This window comes from Lactuca serriola, chromosome 3 (assembly GCF_051521515.1).
Source record: "Lactuca serriola cultivar US96UC23 chromosome 3, Lser_US96UC23_V15, whole genome shotgun sequence".
NCBI lineage: Eukaryota > Viridiplantae > Streptophyta > Magnoliopsida > Asterales > Asteraceae > Lactuca > Lactuca serriola.
The window spans coordinates 221,112,443-221,135,793 of record NC_136410.1 but is presented as its reverse complement, the minus strand read 5'-3'; the positions used below and the strand labels follow the sequence as shown (position 1 = coordinate 221,135,793).

At 40.0% G+C, this 23,351-nt stretch overlaps 1 pseudogene; it reads left to right on the top strand.

The window, feature by feature from the left end:
• Positions 1–16,893: 16,893 nt before the first annotated feature.
• On the top strand, positions 16,894–17,250 carry LOC145096043 (putative mitochondrial protein AtMg00820 pseudogene; annotated as a pseudogene).
• Positions 17,251–23,351: the final 6,101 nt, after the last annotated feature.

Here is a 23,351-nt window from a genome sequence, read left to right as displayed (position 1 = left end):
CTAGGAAAGTACCACGTAAACACTCAATGATCTTCCCGATGGAAACCAAGCGACTCCAAATATCCTGTAACTCGGTCAAGAATCTCATAATCCTCCCAACTTGACTGCCTCTGGTCATCTCGAAACCTCAGACTAACACACTGCCGGATACCTCAACTGTTCTGAAATAACCCTGACTCTCGGTTTGGAAATAATTCCCTATCACGCACCACGTCTGTGACTCCTCTACCAGCCTCCCAACACAGGAATCATCATCAAAGCATGGAACCTCATTCTCATAACCGATACACAACATAACGATGAGGACCACCGCCCCAATATATTCCTCTTAACCGCCTGAAACCGCTTCTAAAAGAATGCCACACTCTTAAAGGCACCTTCCTGGGTCTCTTCCATCTCAGTCTCCACTAATGACTCCTGAGTACCAGAAATACCTCATAGCAGACAGACTGCCCACATACTCTGATGAAAAGGCCACCACCAATGCTACCCCATGGGGTTTTCCTCCAAACTCTGAAACTGGAAACTCGATATCCCGTTCGCTTCTCCCAGAAAACGGTAACAATGCAACTCTTGCCACATAAGGTGATGTTTTATTCATCAAACGACGGCTCGACTCAGACCTCGATCCTCCAATACGCGTCATCTCTACTCATCCCTGAGCCTTGCGACTCCAACTAACATCTCACCAATAAAATTTCCTTGGAAATGAACTTAATTTCCCTTTTCAGGTATACTCCATTAAAACTTGCTCGACATGGCCCTCTGGCCCCACACTTTTTCACATGATCTCAAACTAGCCAACCATCACGGGGCAACTGGTAAAACCAGAAGCACTAACCGCCACAAATTATGGTACTCGAACCGTGTGATCACCTCTCGATCTGCTATGAATCAAGGTACTTAAACCATGTTATCACCTCTCAGTCTGCTACTTAGAACCTATGGAATGCTCCCTGTATTGAGTATGGATCCTCTGCTTTTAGTAGTACGGGACCATACTACCTGCCACATCTATCCATACTTTCCACACGGACCATCCTAGATTTCCTAAGTAGCTGCTCAACCTTCTCGATCACCAATCCCGATACACCTGGTCGCTCCCTAGTTAATACTCTCCTCTATCAACATACTCATATGACTAAGGTCACTCCCTAGGCTCTTCCTAGGTTCTCTCACTTTTCTGCCATCAGCTGCTGAAGAATCCCTTATGATGCCAGCCATCTACCTCCTGAATATCGTAGTATTCACTTAGTAGTTGACTCCCATCATCAGGAGTTCCACAAAGCACGAAGCAAGCAACATTCAGGCATCGAACAATCTCTACCAACATGTACAACCATTCTAGGTTACAACTCCACTTGCTATACTCATACTCAATAGGTATCACCGAACTCAAGCAACTCTACCCCTCGCGGGTATCTAACTACTCTCTCAGTAGGCTCCTCCAATTCTCATGTAGGTATCTCTACGAGATTACTCCTCTACTCAAAGTTCTCTCTAAAAGATTCTTTTTGGATACTCTTACTCAGCACATACTCAAAGTACATAACAGATAGCAAAATTCCTAGACTAAGGCATTACAAATCAGGCAACTGTAGCCCTAAAATACGAAATACCTAGCCTATCTTCTGGCATGCGTTACTAATATCTCAATAATAACTCATAACACAATTAAGTTAGGGTATTTCAGGAAATCACCGTTCGGGCTCTGGCTGAGTGTACACACTGCTCCTTCACGTTTTTCTCTTATAAATTCTTGCTCATTTTAGAAAAATCATTTCTTTTGAAAAGCTTTCTCAAACTTCAGTTTGAGTCCAGATAAACCCGAAGGTGCATCCGAATCCCTCAAAACAAGGCTCTAATACTAACTTGTAACACCATAAATTTTCAAACAAAATTGTTCATTTTTAAATCACATAATTCTCATAACACATTTTATAAAATCTCATTTATTTAATTTACAATTGCAACTCCATGTTTGTTTAAATAATAATCCAGGATCCTCGACACATAACTCTTTCCCTGGTGTGTACAATCAAGTCGGTGCCTTCCCGCGATCCCGAGAAAAACCTAAAACACATAACACATAACACGATAAGCACGAAGCTTAGTGAGTTCTCCAAAATACCACATACACATATTAGCCACTCGAGGCTATAACTTTGTAGGACCCTTCGGTCCGATGTGTTTGAGTGGGACCCTCCAGTCCCATGGCTCGTTAGACCCTCTGGTCCAGTATGGGTGAGAACCCTCTGGTCTCACTACTCGTTGGAGCCTCTGGTCCAGTCGAAGTGAGGACCCTCCGGTCTCATAGTTCGTTGGACCCTCCGGTCCGGTCATAATATAACACAGTTCATTGGACCCTCCATTCTGATCTAAATATCACATAATATAGCACACATCACATATCACACATAAAATGCATAACTCATGCAAGCACATATGACCCTCTGTTTACACGTAATTACCACTCTAGGTAAAGTATAGTGAGAAGACTCACCTCGGATGATAAACAACCCTTATAAACGCTGCTGCTACGCAATGGCCTCTAACTCTGTGCCAAACCCGCAATTATCCCAATTAGGAACTAAGTTCCAACTCTCACTCATTAGGTCTAAAGGTAGTCCGCCAACCAGCCTATCAATGACCTAAAACCCATTCGGCCCACCAAGGCCCAATAATAAATGGACTCTCCCGAGGCCTAACTCCCTCACATCTAATGACAAGCCCAACTCAAGGGCCCAAAGCACACACACACACACACACACACACACATATATATATATATATATATATATATATATATATATATATATATATATATATATATAATCCTCTGGTCCAAGACTCTATAGCAACAACTCCAAACTCCTGGCCCAACACTCAAGGCCCAAAATGAGACTAAGCCCAAAAGTCCACAGTGAGGTTACGCAGGGCGTACCTCTCTTGTTACGCTCAGCATAGTCACGAATCCATATTGGCCAGCGCGGACATTAGGCCAGTACACGGGTGTTAGAACAAAGTTCTATCAGGATCGATAGATTCTAAGCAAGTTAATAATTAAGAACATAATAAAGAACACGATTATGGCTTTGAATAAGTCGTATGATTAATACTTCAACACCTCAGAAGAGCTTGACTAAGAACTTCGACTGTAGAGGTGTTCTAGGGTTACAAAATAAGAACGTGATTATTAACTCTCTATAATGCATACATGCATGTATATATATATATATATATATATATATATATATATATATATATATATATATATAACAACCCTACTAACTAATCTAGAAAACCACGGATAGACAGGCCCAATCCGGATACAAAACATAAGGCCCAAGACGCAACACAAACAGACTCAACAATCTCCCCCTTTGCGTCATTGGAGTCGAAACCTCAATTCTGTTTAGCAACAGAAGAGTTCTTCACAGTCTTAAACACTCTTGGTATGATGGCCAAAAGATGATACCGAAAAGTAATGTACCACCGAAGCATATCTGTAAAATTCTTCTTGTCAGCCTATAAATTCTGCTTGCTCCGATGTATTATGTTGAGGATGTGCTCCAAGCAATCAGTAGAGAATAAGTGTTTATCTACCAGATAAACAAAAATCTGTGACCTTCTCCTTTAGTAAACATCACAGTGAGATGTGTTGAATCAATTTGACCTAACTTCATTTTGCTCACATCCCCTGGCTTCGAAATACAGCCCTTTCTGTCTTCAACAAAGAAATTTCTTTCTCTGCTTGGGCTAACTGCACCTTCTGGACTTCATTGGTAGAGTCTTGTTTAGCAAGATCTGCCTTCAGTGCACTTTCAGTTGCTAGGTCAGCTTAAAGAGAGGCAAACCGAGAAGTGTTCTCAGTTTGAAGAGATGACCTCGTAGCTTCACACTTGGTGCTTTCTTCCTGAAGGGACTTCGAAAATAAATCCACAGAGGCTTGTATCTTCGCTGCACTTATATCGGCATGATTTTTCAAGGAGTCTAGAAAAATCTGAGTTGTATGAACAACCTCAGTAACATCAGTAAGAGCCTTTTTACACGAAGAAGTAGACGCATCAATAGCAGAAGTGGATTTTTGAATTGATGAGGTGTATTGTTCAATAGCAGTCTCTAGAAAAGCCTTGAGAACCACACCACTATAGGCCTTACTGTCTTCAAGCAATCGATCCAGCTTGTCATGAATGCCCTATAAATGGTGACTGCTGACAAAAGCATCATTATCTTCATTAGAAGGAAGGCGATATGGACTGAAGTATGTAGAGTCATGCTCCTCATTCTCTCCTCCTAGAGTGGCACTGGAATCGGTTGACTTGGTAGGTGAAAGAGGCTTAGTGAAGATTGGAGGTTCGATTGTAGTAGTGGTGGCCCCCGTATCAGATACGTTGACTCCCACTGTTGGGTCATGAATTATAGTGGTGGTGGATTGTGAAATTATAGGAGGTGGTAATGGTGAAGTGAAAATGGGAATGATAGTAACTGGTGGATATTGTGGTAAAGAAATTGTTGGTTGTGAAGTAGTGGGTGGAGGATCAATGGGAACCGAAACTGGAATTGTATGTTTTGGGGATGGGGGTGGTGTTGGAATTTTGGTATGGATGGTTTTAGTTGGAGTAGGGGATCTAGGAGGGGTATTACCTCTCGGTGATTCATGATGAACCTCCTCTTCGTCATCTTCTTTGTCGTTATCTGAACCAGAAGGAGTGGACTCTTGGACCTTCTCTCCATTTTCGTAAGCTTCTTGGGCTTAGAAGATTCGCCTTTATGAGATTTACGTTTTCGAGACTTGGAGGCTTTAGTCTTATCCTCTTCTGTGGACTCCTTCTTAGTAGTACGTTTGCCTCAGTTGCCAGGCTTGTCTACTGCATCCATGGCAGATTCTTATTCTAGAGTAAGGACTCCCAGTTCTTTTGGAGGAAGTTTTATGTATTCCGCCATAACCTTATTTTCTGCTGAGACACAACGAATCATGGATTCAGGAATGGATCCCTTGTGATGAAACTTTGTGGGATCAGAGATGATGATCTTCTTTGTGTGAAACGTATCAATTGAAGCAACTAGGGCATCCTTCATCACAGGAATGTCCAAGGTATTGATTGCCCTCCTTGTAATAAGCATCCAGAAGCGCCCACATTATATCTCCGAATGCCTCATGGAAGTATTGAGACCTTGCACCAATTGAGACCAGATAATCGTCCCATAGTCTAGGTTAAGACCATTGTAAAGACCATATAAGAAGGTAAGAAAACCCTTGCTGGTGCCATCTGATCCACCACTCCTTTCTGCCAAACTCTTGATGAGAAGAGTTAACAATCCATTCCACTGAGACGGCAAGCATGACTTCTTAACTTTTGTGACCATGGTGAGAACATCTGTATATCCCATCTCGTAAAGCATGGAGAACAGCTGTGTAGCTATGATAAAATCTGGTGAAATGACTGAAGAATCAACAACAAGATTCATCAATGAGCAAAACCTCCCTTTTGAAATCAAAGCCTTCTTGTTATGGATATGAAAGAAAATGCGTTCTTTGTTCTTGTCATATGAGGCCGTGGAGTAGAGCTGTGATAAGAGTGACATTGGAACGGCTTCAACTTGAGTTAGGGCAACCATTAGTGGGGAATACTTCAAGCACTCGACCACTTGAAGCATATACAAATCATACAAGAATGGGTTAAGTTCGATGATCATATTCTGATTAGGCTTTATCGTAAGCAATGTGGAAGATGCACTCTGTTCTTGAACTGAGGAAGAAGTCGCCATTGTTGATCGAAGAATGAAGATGAACAGTTGATGCTTGCGTCATAATCTTGAGAGAATTTGTTGGTGGTAAAAGACAAATAAAGGAAAATCTCTTTATATACCGTTTCCAGGAGAGAGAGTGTATACGATGATAATGACGTGATCACTAAAACGTCGCCTGGAAAAGCGCGATGTGACAGGTTGGGTACCCCCAGGTAAGCGTCAGCACGCATGGGTATAGGGACCGTTCAAATTCACGCGCCCAAATCCTTATCCTCAAACGTCGTTTGAAATTCAGTGCGACTTCAAGAAACATAAGTGTCCCTGTTTAAACAAAACTTTGAACGAATAGCTACGAGAGTTGTGACAATAAAATTTTTGTGCAATAGAGTGACAATCGATAAAGAAACAAAGCAAGTGTATATGGGATGTGAGTGATGTCTCATTATAAGACCGAAAGTCGATGATCCCAGGCAACAATCGCTTCCTTCAGAGTCAAGAGAGACTTGAAGTGTTTGTGTGGTTTCCCGAAAAATAGGATCAAGTGTTTGTTGAGAAACAATGAAAGGCTTCTTTTAATTGTTAGGCTATGGGTAGCTTATCTTCAACCAACCTTTGAGTCTTAACATCAGACTAAACTTTGGTGGAAGTACTTGTGAGACCAATGTAGTCTATTGAACAAGTAGGTGAGATGTAAGTTGGAGTGACAAATGAAGTAAAAGAAATCCAAAAACAAATAAATTGGATCTTTTTGGGAAGAAATGCCTTGATTTTAGACAATTTCGTAAAGACCACGCAAAAATAAAAAAGGATTTCATTGGGTAACCAATAAGTTCTTAAATTTAATAATTCACCATCAATTCATTATTGGAGTTGGATTATGGGTTTCACTCAGCACGTGGTATACGTATCCAAGTTCACAAACACAGACTTTGTGCAACCATAAACCTTAGTGGTAAGAACCGAGAGTCTCAAGGGTTACATTGGTGAAATGAAAGTCAATGGAGAATATAAGAAGGTGGTTTAAGAACCGAAAGTACCCTCTGCTATAAAAATATGACCAAGCAGATAAACTCTTGACTCATATGAGAAGAGTAAGGTAGCTCTAGACCGAGTTGATGTAGACGGCCTTATTAGGAAGAAACGATAGGTATAGATCGAATCATTAAGGCCTGCTCGAAATCATAGAGGCTTTGGTCAACATGCAGCAGCATACTTCTAGGGACCCTTAACTAGTTCGTATAGAAATAATTATACCTGTCGTGACTCCAAACTCTGTTGTGATACACTTGTGACCTAATTGAAGTAAGAAGAAACAAACACGCCACACAAACAGAACAAACAAAATGAAAAATATTTTGAAGTATTGAGTTTTCTTAAAAAAATAATAAATAATAAAAACGGAAATAGAAAATATTTTTCGATTTTTGAAGTTTTCTGAAAAAAAAATATGAACAGAAATAGAAAATATTTTTGGATTTTTGAAGTTTTCTGAAAAAAAAAATAGAAAGCAGATAAATTAATAAGCATAGACCATATTTAAGAGAAGAGAAGAAATTTACACATTATAAACCGAAACCTTATCTCAATTGAGTGAAGCGAAATAGACCGAGCGTTCGGTTCATTTCGGTTCTTAAAAATTTCAGAGCCGAAATAGACCGAGGGTTTGGTTCATTTCAGTTCCCAAAAATTTTAGAGCCGAAATAGACCGAGCATTCGGTTCATTTCCATTCCAAAAAATTAAGGAGCCGAAATAGACCGAGCGTTCGCTCCATTTCGCTTGTCTAATTTTAGTGAGAGATTTGAGTGTTCGGTACCGACTCCGCTTCCATCATACCCAAGCCTTGTAAGATTTTGTTAAATAGTGCTTCAGGTAATGCCTTAGTGAATATGTCGGCCAGTTGATTAGTAGATCGAACAAAATGTACTTCCACGTTCCCATCTTCTACATGATCCTTGTTGAAATGATATCTAAGTGCAATGTGCTTAGTTTTTGAGTGTTGCACTGGATTGTGACAAATCCTTATTGCACTTTCTGAGTCACAATATAGAGGAATCTTCTTCATACTTAGCCCGTAATCTCTTAGTTGACTCTCAATACATATTACTTGTGAAGTGCAAGATGCTGCAGCGATATATTCAGCTTCGGCTGTGGATAGTGATACGCATGTTTGCTTTTTGGACTGCCAAATAACAAGTTTTCCATCAAGAAATTGACATCCACCGGTAGTGCTCTTTCTGTCCAGTCCACATCCTCCTAAATCAGCATCAGAAAAGGATTGAATGAAGAATCCTGATCTTGCAGGATACCAGAGACCAAGAGAAGAGGTTCGCTTCAGGTAACATAATATATTCTTCACTGCCACCATGTGAGGTTCTCTTGGATTAGCTTGAAACCTAGCACAATAACAAACAGAAAACATAATATCTAGTCTACTAGTTGTTAGATACATAAGGGACCCTATCATTTGATGATATAGTGTTATGTCGACAACAGGTTTTTCCAGAGATGGTGTTAACTTAGTGCCAAATGCCATTGGAACCTTCACTTTTGAGTCGCCCGTCATACCGAGTTTCCTCAGTAAGTTCTTTGTATAGGCCTCCTGGTTGATGAATATACCTTTTGTACCCTGTCTAATATTTAAACCAAGGAAAAAGTTAATTGGACCCATTGCGCTCATTTCAAATTTACTCTCCATCAGCTTTCTGAATTCAGCTGTTAGGCTAGGATTCGTAGAGCCAAAGATGATATCATCAACATAAATCTGAACAATCATAAGATGTTCGCCTTCTTTCTTTCGGAAGAAGGTTGGGTCAACTGAACCTTATTTAAATTTTGACATTTTTAAGAAGCGAGTTAAAGTTTCATACCAGGCTCTCGGTGCTTGCTTTAATCCATAAACTGCTTTTTCCAATACATAGCAATGATCAGGAAATTTTTCGTTCACAAATCCTGGTGGTTGCTCGACATAGACAGTTTTTTCTAATTCTCCATTCAAAAAGGCGCATTTGATGTCCATTTGGAAAACTTCAAAGTTTTTATGAGCAGCGTACGCCAAGAAGATTCTAACTGATTCCAACCTAGCTACTGGAGCGAAGGTTTCCTCATAATCTATACCTTCCTCTTGACAATATCCTTTCACCACCAACCGAGCCTTGTTGCGAATAACATTCCCCTCTTTGTCTACCTTGTTTCTGAAGACCCATTTCAAGCCTACCACAGACGCATCCTTTGGTGTAGGTATCAGCCTCCAAACTCTGTTACGTTCAAACTCATGAAGCTCATCTTGCATTGCTCGGACCCAAATAGAATGATCAATTGCAGCTTTTACAGTTTTTGGTTCTATTTTAGAAACAAATGAATTAAACATACAAAAATCAACTTTAGAGAATAATGCAGTTTGTTTCGCTTTTAATTGAGATCGAGTAAGAACTTTTTCTGAAGTTTCACCAATAATCTGTGCTTTGGGATGGTCTTTAGTCCATTTCACTAATGGAGGATACCTTGAGTCATATGCTGGATCTAATTCAACATTTACTTCTATTTCAACTTCTGATAGATCACCCTCGCTTTCATCAGTTGTACTTTCACTCTCTTTCTCCCCCTCGACTGGTGAAGTGTAATCTGTGGCAGCATCAGAGTTTGCACCCTCTATGGGACGTGTATTCTCCCCCTCGATCGAACTATTACTTGGTGGTTTTGGATCAGTACATTCTCCTTCTCCTGATCCTTTATTAGATGGAGACGGAATGGGATTCTCCCCCTCGAAAGATGCTCTGTTTGATGTTGAGGTGGTTGAACTTTCCCCTTGAAATGGTGGATTGCTCTTAGCGGTAGGAGGTTCGCTGTCCATCTCTTTGGCAACTTCATCTATAATTTTCTTGAGACTATCAATTGTATTATCTGCGGCTTTCGCTTCTGAGTGCGCTGCTTTCTCTGGCTCATCAAACAAGCGCATGTATTTTTCAAACAGGTTGGCTATTGGAACCGAGACTTGTCCAGATTCTGGAAAAATTTCTCCTAAGTCAATTTCACTTCTTTGAACTTTCTTCATGTAATTATCGTCAAAGGTGACATAATTGGTTTCTTCAATTCGTTTTGAGCGTTTATTCAACACTCTGTATGCCTTTGACGTTAGTGAATAACCTAGAAAAATTCCTTCATCGACTTTGACATCAAACTTATTACGGTTCTCTTTAGAATTGAAAATAAAACACCTCGAACCGAATATGTGGAAAAATTTGACATTTGGCTTTCGGTTGTTTAAGATCTCATATGGTGTTATAGAGAATCTCTTATTTAGTAAGGACCGATTTTGAGTACAGCAAGTTGTTGCGACAGCATCAGCCCAAAAGTATAACAGAAGTGAAGCGAAACTGAGCATCGTTCTGGTTGCCTCACATAAAGAACGGTTTCGTCTTTCAACAATCCCATTCTGTTGTGGTGTATAAGTGGCCGAAAAATTATGAGTTATCCCCTTGTCAGCCAGAAAGCTCTCAAAATCATTATTCTTGAATTCCAGACCATTGTCACTTCTGATACTCCTTACCGTTTTCCTCAGCTGCACTTCTACCTGCTTGATGAATGTCTTCAACTTGGGAGTTGCATATGATTTCTGTTTAAGAAAGAAAACCCAGGTGAAGCGTGAAAAGTCATCTACAATTACAAGAATGTACTTACTACCACCGTAGCTTTCAATAGCAGAAGGTCCACATAAGTCGATGTGTAAGAGTTCAAGAGCTTCAACTATCTTTGTATTGATTCTTGTAGGGTGGCTTCTTCTGCTTTGTTTTCCCATTTCACATGTTGCACACAGATGTTCCTTGTTGAACTTGAGAAGAGGAAGTCCTTGAACATGATCACCAAGCACCAACTTGTTGATGTCTTTGAAGTTCAGGTGCGATAGTCGTCGATGCGACAACCAACTTTCATATGTATTTGCCTTTGATAGCAAACATATTGTTGGTTTTCCTCGTCTAGGGTTGAGATTTAAAGGGTACATCTCTCCCTTACGTTCAGATATCAACAGAACCTTCTTGGATTGTTTATCAATTATTTCAGAGCCCTAATCGTCAAATGATACTTTTAGACCAGTGCCCACAACTAATTGCGACACACTAATGAGGTTATGCTGCAATCCTTCCACATGCCACTTTACGAATCGACAAATCTCCATTTTTTATCATACCATATCCCTTGATTGTGCATAGGAGTTATTTCCATATTTCACACACCCACCATGTTTTAGGGACCGAAACTCCCTTAGCTCTTCTTTCCTTCCTGTCATGTGACGCGAGCAGCCACTATCTATATACCATTCCTCATTCGAACTGCTCGTCACTAATTACCTGCAAATTCAAGCAGATTTAGGAACCCAAAGTCGCTTGGTCCTTGTGAGTTTTTCACAGAAAACGGAATTGCAGTGGAAATATCAACCAAATATGTTCTTTTTACTAGAGTCGTTTGATCTTTTCATTTAATTGTATACACTTTGATTTTAGTTTTATCTTGTTTAAACTTAAGTGCATTGGTTGGTTTATTAGATGGTATTGGCATTTGAGTTTTCTTTTGAGATCTAGGGTTAGCTGATTGTTTCTTATTGTGGAACTTAGAATCTGAAGTGAGTTTTCCCTTTCCTTTGATGTCCTTCAAAGAATTTGCCTTGCCTTGCTTTTGGGACTTGGATGGACCAAAACTAGGTTTGGGACCGAAACTGGGTTTGGGTCCGAATGTTGACTTTCGATTCTAAGACTTGGAATAGTAGGAACTTGGACTGAAAGTTTCCTTTCCTTTATCCGATGATGCTCTCTTAGAAGGGACATGATTTGGATTTTGAGATTGCCAGTAACTTTTTCGCCCATTCAGATTCTTTGCATATCTTTGATTTCTTAGGCGTTTCTGTTCAACTAGCTCCTTTTGTGTTTTGTGGATGTTGATGCTGACCTTTGGCTTCTCTTCTTGAGTTTTGGTTGTTTTGATCGGAACTCTTTGTTCTTCCTTTGGTTCTTCAGGGATATCTTTTGTTCCACTTGTGCTTGGTTTGTCAAAACTTGAAGGTTTATTTATAGGTTCAGTTATGTGTCCTCCTTTGACCCTCCAAGAAGTCTGCTCAAACAAACCTACCGTTTCGTCTGCATTATCAATAGGAGCTGACCAGAAGTAGTCATCACATCCTTCAACATTATCATTTTCTACCATGATTCTTAATTCTGACGTCTGCTTAGGAGTGACCCATGTAACTGCATAAACCTGATTCGGCACAGTCTGAACTTTTTGATAAATCATAGCCTTTTCTTTGAGTTTATTTTCCTTATCTTTTGCCAGTCGAGCAAATTCAACTGAATTTTCTGAGATTAATGGTTTCTCTTTCTCAGTTTCGTTCTTCATAAACTCAGAGTCTTCTACATATATTTCACTCATCTCACTTTCTTCATCAAATTCAGACCTATTTTCAAAGTCTATTTTATTATCAGAAGCTAATTTGGCATTGGATTGGTCAAATGAGTGAATAGTGTATGACTTAATTTTCAACCTATCATTTTCATCTAAGATATCTTTTAGCATACATTTGTGTTCCTTTGAATCAATGAAGGTTTCAATTTTATCCAGTCCAATTTCGTAGGACATGGATGTCTCTTCTGATGATACTTCTGATTCACATTCAACTATGACCTCGTCTTCCTTAAATTCAGGAAATGGAAAAATCATCTTATGAATTTTCTTTCCTATCTCACAACTTAGATGCAATTGAGCTATATTGGTATATAAACACTTAGCAAGTAAACAAAAAACATTCCTTTGTTTCAAAAACTTTAGATTGTCTCTTTGCAAATAAATACTTTCATCCCTAGCCCTAACTAACTCCTGCTCCTTCAGCTCTATCCACATTCTTCTCTCCTCACTCTTCGTTGTCACCCTGCTAATTTGGTCAGTTAGGTTAGAATTTGTTAATCGAGTTTGCATTAGACTACCACTCAGATTAGAAAACTTAAGTTTTAACTCATTTAATTCTTCTTCATATTATGTTATTGGAACATTAAGAGAATCTAGGATAGTTTGTACCTTTTTGATCAAACGATCGCAGTCGTTGATCTGCTCACTAACTGGATTTGCTGCAAAACATTTGTTTTCAGTCAGGTTCGGTTCCTCACTTGCACTTGCAGTTGATGAACTAGCTGTGACAATCAAGCACTTTCCAGCCGAACCTACTTCCCTTGCCACACAAGCCTTTCCATGAGTAGGCTTTCTTAACGCTTCGTCTTTAGAGTCGGTTGACTAAACTTCGACGCCACCGAACTCATCATCATTTGCATTCTCCTGCACAATCAAAGCATTCATAGAACTGTTAGTTGCTTTCTTTTTCTTGATCTCTTCCAACTTGCGCATATAGTATGCCTCATCATCTTCTCTGTCTCTTTTCTCAGCCAATTTCCTTTGCATGCAATCTTTGGGAAATTGGTTCTTTCCGTGGCAGTAATTGCAGTCATATCCTGAGTCTCCTGCAAGCTTGTGCTCCTTCTTTTCATCATCCTTTTGAGAGGTGATCTTGCTTCATCCTTCACTTTCTCAGAGCTGTAACTTCCCTGCCAGTTTCGGTTCTTGTTGACAGTAAATTTTCTCCTTGCGAACTTCTTTGGATTGTGACCATCATAGCATACTCCTCGCTTGTGAGGTCACACTCCGACATATTAGCTTCTTCTTCATCTTCTGCAATACCTTTTCATTTAGAGAAAAGAGCCAGCAATCCTACACTAGAAACCACTTTCGCTTCTTTGGTTACTACATTTTCATGTGACTTAAGTATTCCCACAAGTTTCGCTAGCGAGTAAGACTTAATCTGTTCATGCGCTTTTACTATAGAAACAACAGCCATCCATGCTAGTCTGAGCCCATTCATGAAAGTCACTTTTTGCTCAATCAATTTCCTCTCTATTCCATTCTTAATCATCTTACTTAGGAGATGATTAAACCGATCGAAAGTCTGTATGAGCTTTTCATCAGGTTTCTGTTCAAATACTCCAAATTCTGATAGTAGCAAGGTTTGAATGGAGTGTTCTAGATCTTCATCGGTTGAATAGAGTTCTTTCAACCTACCCCAGATTTCTTTGGCCATCGTGCATGAACCAACCAACCGAAAGGTGTCAGATTGTAAGGCGGGTCTGATAATCCTCATGGCTTTCACGTTACATAGCAATTTTTCTTTCTCGTCCAGCGACATCTAGTCTACATCCACTACCAGCTTGTTATATTCCTTTTGGGATTTGACAGTAGTGTTCGTTCCTGAGTGACCAAACGGCCCAAGTGTGATAGCTTCCCAGATAAGATAGACATTATCTTCAGATCCAACCACGTAGTCTTCGAAGTGATGTGCCCATACTTCGTAGTCTTGAGTGTAGAGAATGGGTATCCTGGTTGTAGATCCAATGTTGTTTGAGATGTTGATTAGGTTTGTTTGCGAATCATCGTGAGAAATGGTGAGCTGCTAGAATCAAACCTGTAAACTTGAGATTAGGGTTTTATCTAAAACTGAGTTGTCGTCGAAACAAAGAAGACGACTTCTTATTTATACGATAAAATCAGAAACCCTAAGGAATTCTGAATACAGAAGGAATGTGTATTGATCACACAGTCTCCGGCTCTGATACCAATTGTTAGAACAAAGATCTATCAGGATTGATAGATTCTAATCAATTTAATAATTAAGAATGTAATAAAGAACACGAGTATGGCTTTGAATAAGTCGTATGAATAATACTTCAACACCTAAGAAGAGCTCGACTAAGAACTTCGACTGTAGAGGTGTTCTAGGGTTACAAAATAAGAACGTGATTATCAACTCTCTATACTGCATACATGCATGCATATATATATATCTATATATATATATATATATATATATATATATGTGTGTGTGTGTGTGTGTGTGTGTGTGTGTGTGTGTGTATATATATATATAACAACCCTACTAACTAATCTAGAAAACCACGGATAGACAAGCCTAATCCGGATACAAAACATAAGGCCCAAGACGCAACACGAACGGACTCCACAGCGGGGCGTACAAGAATTACGCTCAGCGTACTCCCTAGATTCACTCCTTATACTCATTTGGTCTTAAACAGTTAAAACATTACCCCAAACCCCAGATGTGGACTCCCTAATGGCACTTACTCCATAAAGTCAGTGACTTTAAGCCTTTGCATGGCTGGGAAGGTCACAAACACCCAAAACACTCACTTCCTTATCTCAAAAACCTCCTATCTCATGCATGGCTTTATTCCAACGACCAAGATTGGATTTTTATGACATAACACCACTAAATATACTCAAAGGGACATACATTAGGCTCTGGAGTTAAATCAACTCATAAAGCTTCAAGCTTTGGGACCAAAAACCCTAAAATGGACCCAAAACAAAACTAGCACAACAATAAGCAAGTTCAAAACGTGATACCTCTGGAAGATGCACCAACAAGAGAATAATATTGATCCAAAAGCTAGGTGCTCAAGCCATTCTCTTTCAAAGCTCCTTCTTCTTCAAATTCCAAACATAAAAAGTGATCACCTCACTAGATCCACAAGAGAAAGCCACCAAGATTCAAACTTTATGCTTTCTGGAGCTAGATCAACATGATTAGGGCTTGGATCCACAAGCTCCAACCAAGAAATGCTTCCTCAAGGAACTCCTTCTTCCATAATGTGCACCAAAAACTCACTAAATCACCAAAATGCTCACGAATCACTCAAATGGAGGCTTAGGATCGATTTTTAGGGTTTAGAGGGATGAAGGCTGAAGATATTATGGTTAGCTTATGAGATAAGGAACTTAAATAGGGTCCAAGACCCTAAAATAGGGTTCATGTCTGATAAGCATACACCCAGCGTACTCCGAAGAATATTCGCGACCATCCTTAGTCAGTACACCCAGCATACTTCCTTCTGCACTAGTACGCCCATCGTATGCTTTGTGTACGCCTAGCGTACTCGGCTAAGCCTACAACCACAAACTTCTGAAGGCCATAAATTCATCATTATAAATCCTTTTCTGACGATCCTTATATCCACAAAAAGGTAACGAAAATCCCTACACTTCTATCAACTTTATTCCTCCTGAAGCCCACTCAAACTCAAATCCAAAATTCATGAGAAGCCCGCACCAGTGCCTGTAACAATACATTTGGGAAGCACAAACTGAACTCTTTTATCACACAACCTACCTTACCCATATCCCAAAAAGGCCTAAACCTTTATCCTTCAGAGCCTCAAAGCCTTCTCATACTCGGATTAAGGCCTACGGTCCTTAAATCACAAAACAATCTGGAACAGGATGTTACACAAACAAGGTGGCATACAGAGTTCTTATCAGACACATGTGACTAATAGTTGAAAGCTTTGATGTCAAATTCAATGACTATTACGTCCGCAACACTGCTCTTTCAAGAGAAACGAAAGAAATCCTAGAAGGTGATATACCAGCCTCTTCGGGTCTTCTCAACATATTTGTAATAAACTATGATGATCTTTTCGACCCTGTAGAAACTACTCAACTCTTCGAAATTCTTGTGTCCGCAGAAGCTCAACAGTAGTATGCCGAAGACTCTGGTCCAACTTTGTCCGATGACGTGTCGCTCAACACTTCCACCTCGTCGATTGAGGGGGAAAGTTCAACTCCTGACCAGATGACAACCATCGAGATTCCAATACATGAATTAGCAGCTCTGGTTCCTATCCGTAGAGTTACTCTCCCTTCAAATGTTTCTTCATACTCAGACGATGAAGATATAGAAAATATTGACACAAGAACCATCACTATTTCAACAATCCAGGGGGAACCATCTCAAGTTCAGGGGGAACTCCCATCCACAATCCAGGGGGAACCTCACTCATTTGCTCAAGAAAATGCTGACCCTACTCCCACAATCCAAGACAATTCTGCGGGCTGCTCACAAGTCCAGGGGGAACTGCCATCCCCAACCACATATTCTTTAGATAATGAAGACATTCCCTCCACCACAACTGCTGATCATCTACAACCTCGCCTACTTGTCTGGACGAAGGACCACCCACCGGGTCAAATTATCGAAAATCCATCCGCAATTATTCAAAATCGATCCTCTAAAGATTTAACTAATCAGTGTCACTATGAATGCGTTTATGTCCTCTGTCGAGCCCCGAACCAGCAAAGAAGCCTTATTGGAACCCGATTGGATATCTGCAATGCAAGAGGAACTGGTAGAGATTGAAAAAAACAAAGCGTGGCAACTTGTTCCGAAGCCAAAAGGTCACACTATTGTTGGAACAAGATTGGTATTCAAGAACAAACTAGATGAATCTGGTGCGGTTGTTAGAAACAAAGCAAGACTAGTTGCTAAGAGGTATAGTCAACTTGAAGGTGTTGATTATGATGAAACTTATGCCCCTGTAGCCAGGATGGAAGCCATACACATCTTCTTAGTGTATGTTGCACACAAAATATCAAAGTACATCAAATGGATGTAAAGAGTGCTTTCCTAAATGGTGAACTGAAAAAAGAAGTTTATCACCAATAACCTTCAGGCTTCAAATGTCAAGATTTCCCAGATCATTGTTACAAGCTTGAGAAAGTAGTTTATGGTCTTAAGAAAGCACCAAGGGCATGGTACGAGACTCTCTCAGAGTTTCTTGTCACGTCCGGATACAAAAGAGGATTGATTGATCCCACATTATTTAGAAAGGCAAACGGTAATCACCTTATGCTTGTAAAAATCTATGTGGATGATATCATTTTCAGATCAACAGATCATAGAATGGTGGATGAATTTGCAAAGATCATGACCAAAAAGTTTCAAAAGAGCATGAATAGAGAGATCAACTTCTTTCTAGGACTTCAAATCAAAAAAGTCCCTCAAGGGATATTCATTCATCATGAAAAATAAACCTCTGAACTGCTGAAGAAATATGCAATGGAAAACTGTTCCTCTTCAAAGGTCCCTATGGCCTTCTGATATAAGTTTTTTGCTGATCCTTCCGGGGAATCAGTAGATAAAACTTATAGAGGAATGATTGGTTCGTTGATGTAACTCACCGCCAGCAGACCAGACATTGTCTTCAAAAAAGGCTTGTGTTTAAGATACCAAGCCGATCCGAAAGTATCACACATGACCGCAGTTAAGCAAATTCTCAGATATTTGAAAGGAAGCAAAGCCTTAGGCCTCTGGTATCCCGCAGGGAACAACTTTAGCCTTCAAGCATTCACTGATGTTGATCATGCCGAATGCAGATTGGATAGGAAAAGCACTTTCGGTGGTTGTCAATTTCTTGGAGGAATACTAGTTAGCTGGTCCTCACGAAAACAAAATTTTGTTTCTTTGTCTACCGCAGAAGCCGAGTACGTGGTCGTAGCGAGCTGTTGTTCTCAAATCTTGTGGATGAAAACCCAACTTATGGACTACGGATACAGAATGTTGCGGATACCGATCTATTGTGAGTCTGAAAGTGCTATAGTGATTTCTTATAATCCTATTCACCATTCAAAAATGAAACACATTCAACTTCAGTACCAGTTCATCATAGATCATATACTGAAAGGTAACATTGAACTGATTTTTGTTAACACTCATGAAAAGATTGCAGATGTGTTTACAAAATCACTTGACGCAACAAAACTCAATAGTTTTCTTCAAATGTTAGGGATGATGAATCTGGATCCTGAATTCTTTTTGAACTGATAGGTACCACATATCTCTTCTGGTCTCTGTTGCGGTCCTAGTTAAATATATCTATCATACATGGTTTCAGTATACTCTGTGTACCGCAACTATATATCATACTTATATTTCTTGGGTCCTTATTTCTTTTTCTTTTTATTACTTTTTGTCAAGTGTTCCTTAGCTTATACTATCACAGTCCAATGCTCATCTGCCGCAGTGAAGAATCAATCCGCATTGATGATACAATCCGCAGTCGCACTTAATGATTTTCAACCACTTCTTCATGAAAGCTCAAAAAAAACAAAAAAAACAACATTGTGTGCTATTTAATGTTTTTCATTAAATAAAATTCTTCCGTATTAAATTCAAACATTCTTTTGTAGCACACAACGTTTCAATCCTTTCTCAAATAATCTTTTGGTGTTAGACCTATTTTAGGGATAATGACAAATAAACCAGCTTTCCATAAAAGAAATCTCTTAAGAAATCTTTTCATTAAACTGTCTAATCTCCTTTAATAAATCATTTTAGAGATCCTTTACCCCCAAGTTGTCAAATCTGTTTCATATTCCACCTTTATTCAACAGATTCTTTACCCTCACCACACGATCTCCAAACGTGTGTCTATGGGCCTGACAAATCATTAAATACCCCATTTTTGGGAAAAATCAAAAAAATATGATAACTTCTTTTGATTTATTTTATTTACAACTAATGATGATTAAAACCCAAGGGTTTTAATCATTAACTGCAATAGATAGGGTAAATTCAATACCCATTTGGAATCCGGAACTATAAAAACCCCTTTTTCCCTCCCAAGAAAGCTTTACGCTTTCTGAACTCTCTAGACGATCTTCATCTTCTTCCTCTTGCAATCAAAAGTTTGAGTAAATTACGCGATTCATCCCTTGTGCAAGTGCTAAAAAGCACGTTTAGTCCCTATTTTCAAAAATTAACTCGGATCGTCCCTCGTATCGTTAAAACTTGCACGTTTCGTCCCTAAAATCATTTACCAAACATAAAATGTCTATTTTGCCCTTTTCTATTTATTTTTGACTTATTTTTAGATTGTTATTATTATAAATTATATTTAAACAATCATTAAATAAATGGGCCCATCTCATATACCCACTTCTTCTTCTTCTTCTTCTTCGTATCTCCTGTAAATCACCACCCCTCTTCCTCACAAGTATTGAGGTACATTCACTCTCGATTCTTCTCCATCTCTGGTGAGAGAATATCGTCGTCGTCAACACTTACATGCCACCGTCATTAGAGCTACAAACACACACAGAAAAAACCATCGTTGTCGCCACCGCACACCAACATCGTCATCGCCTGTTGCCCTGCTCACCATCACTACAAGCTCCCTCTCTACCTCTCTTAGTTACATTACACCACCTCCAATAACTCTCTCTTACTCGCCATTCTTCTTCAACACCTGCTCTCCTCTCTCACTGTGTCTCATCTCTGATCTGCAAGCTTCGACGAGCCCTTCTGTGATGCCACCAACACAATCTTCTTCTCTTTCAACATCCATTATACCACCACTGTCTTTCCAGTCAAGTTTCCCACTTAATGGATTTTCATTTTTGAAATCTCAAATGGGTTAGAAAAGAAAGAACCATACACCCCTTCTTCTTCGATTTCAAATGGTTCGGTCTCAATTTCAGAAAATTCCCCTTCTGTGAGATAACGAACCGACAGGATTAGTGGTGGTGAATGATTTAGGGATACGATATTGGTGGTGGTGAATGATAAAGAAGTGCAACATAGGGTTTCAGATACGATTGAAGGGTGTGAATCAGGTGATTAGAAAAAGGTAAATCGGTGATGTGAAAAGTCGTTGCTTTGATCAACTGAAGTGGCTTTGGAGTTGGACTTGAATCAAGTGCTCAAATGGAAATTGTGGGTTAAAAAGATTTGGTTTTACATCAATTTGGATCATCTGTGTTTCGGTTAATGGTGAAAAATTTTGGTTTTGATGATGGGGGTGGTTGTTGTAAGGGCGTTATTGTCACCTGTGCACTTCCATCTCATTCCTTGTGGTGGTCGGGGGAGGTGAAAGGGATGTCGGTAGTGGTGCTTGGGATGAAAGTCGATTTCAATGGGTTTAGGGTTTGACCGGTGGTGGTGTTGTTTCGTGTTCGTCGGAAATGGAGAGTAAGAGGACATGGTGAGAATGAGAGAGATGAAGTTGTGGAAGGGGGTGGGGTGGATATTTGTTTTGTTTTTTTTTAACCTGAAAATGATAAATAAATAAAATAAAATTGAAAAAGAAATCACTTAAGGGCAAAATGGTCATTTTATGTTTGCAGGGACAGCCCGAGTGAAAAAATAATGATACATGGACGATCCGAGTTAAATTTTGAAAATAGGGACTAAACGTGTATTTTGACACCTACACGAGGGACGAATCATGTAATTTACTCCAAAAGTTTTCTACAAGTTCTTCAAGTATTTTCAAAATGGTGAAATCTAGAGCCTCAAAGAAGCAATCCAAAGCATTTGGATCAGTGCAACCCACTGGTTCTGAATCCACTACCAGAAACCAATCACTAGCAATCGCATCAAGCAATTTTATGGCAATATTTGAAGATCATCCCTCGTACAACGAATCAATTCGTCTGATGATCAAGTTCTTGCCTTCACACCCTCTTTGGAGCTTTTGACTCATTTACTGATGTTGTTCCTCTCTCACCCTTTTCAAATGCGCATTCTCAGTGTTTCGCCCAATCCACAACCTACATGTAGTTCGTCTTAACCTAATCGATGATTCTTTGGTCATCTTGACTAAGGACAAATTTATAAATGCCATCAACAAGGTGTTACCGTGTTACACGCCAAGCATGAACAACATCATCGCTACACTCTATCAGATGGGATACCAAAAGAAACTCAAAGGCATAGGGGAATTCAAGAAGAACCAGTTGCCTGCGGTCTGGCAGTTTCCTTGTCACTTCATCATCCGGAGTCTCTCTGGCAGAACCGGAGGAACTGAAAACATAGGCCTGAAGTTACTTGAAATTGTAAGGAGCTTCTTCACTAGGAATGACGTCAACTACAGTCAAATATTGTGGGACGACTTCCTTCAATATATTCCCAAGGAGCATCCAAGGGTAGGCGCCACAAAACTCACCTTGGCACACTTCTGGTCCCTGTTCATTTCTGACCATCACCATGACGCAGGAATCAGCATGGTCAATGACATCAATTTCTTCGTCACACGTGATCTCAAAAGGTACCCTCCATCTAAAGATCAATCTGTTTCTGGACCTCAAAAACATTTACCCATATACTTGTTAATGTCTGTTGGACTGGAAACCAAGGAAGTTACAAACCATATAGAGGCTACGGAAGGTATTGACCCATAACTTTCTACCCCGCCTCTACCCAGTCATTCCATTTTAGTCTCATCCGAACCATAATGTCCAAAGAGTACCGCAGCCCCAACTACCACTACACACTCAAGCCAACCTTCAACCCAAAGGAAAAAGTTGTGAGTATCCTCAAAGAAATCCCCTCACCATCAGTCAAAGAAAGTAAAGTTCTCAAAGAAACGAAAAGCAGTTGTGTCCTCAGATGAATCCCCTCTTCATCCGCAACCCTCTCCTGTACACTTTGCCGAAGAATCAGACAATGACTCCTGTCCACTTATTTTTCGCAAGAAACGGAAGACAAACCCAATTCCTAGCCATATGCATGACCAGACTAATATCGAAGTCTCTAAAAAGACTCCAGTAGTCCTTGGGGTCCCCGCAGACCCATTTGCTTCAACCCTCCCCAACCACTCAGACACAGTAAGTGTGTCCGATTCATCTGATCATGGAGACTCGACCCCAATTGAATCCCAAGAGGATATAGTTGGTTCCAAACGCCCTAAGGTCTCCAGGGCTTCCCATCTCCACTTTTTAACGAACAGCAGTTGCGCTCCATACTTGACTCTGTCATCCAAACACTTGATACACATTCCCAACCGAAGGGCAATTCTTCAGCCCTTACCAGAACTGAGCCGAGGCCAAACTTGACTATGGGTCAAGGAGACCGGGGAAGCTTAGGAAATCCTACTCTTCTTAACTTACAATCAGATGGTTTAGGCATGGTGAGCACAACCGTGCAAGGATCCATGAACCCGGGGGACACCTCGGTGCGACAAAAAAGATTTGACAGTTATGATTCCGGTGACTCTTGGGTTTAGTATAAACCTCAGACTGAATCTGAATTCAAGAAGTATGAAGCTTTCAGAAGGGCATTCCAAGCCCGCAAGGATCAACAGACTAAGCGGCAACAACTGAAGGAGCAGGAGATTCAGACTGTAGCCAAGTACTGGGTCGATGCAATTAAAAATTCCAACACCATGGCCAATATCCTCAAAGTCCAAGATTGGATGACCTCAATGGCTGAAACCATCTAGAAAGCCCAATCTCTTCAAAGTGGTGCAGCTGACTCTAAGCCCACTCAACCTGTTGAAACTCATGCATCCAACAAAGATGGTACCGCAATAGAAGTCAGCACCGGACCGATCTTTGGTCTGGATGATATTGATATGACTGAAGTTAATCAACCACCTCAGTCAGATGACTTCGTGATGGTGTTCAATGATGAAGATTCTAGCGGTTCTCAGCAATCAACTTCCAAATCAAAAGAGAAGAAGAAAAAGAAGAAAATGGTTGTGACGCGCAAGGAGTTTCTACGTCTCTAGAAAAGTTAGATAAAATTTTAACTGCAGTGCCCACCCCTCCTCAATCTAAAGTTGTTGGTCCTCAATCTATTGCTGAAAGACTCGAACAATTAGAGACAAGAGAACGCCTAGCTGCTGAATGAATATCGCCCAAAGTTGAAATGGGGATCCATGCCCTTGATAACAACAGAACCACAGACCACAAGGAATTCTTAGCCGCTGCTGAAAAA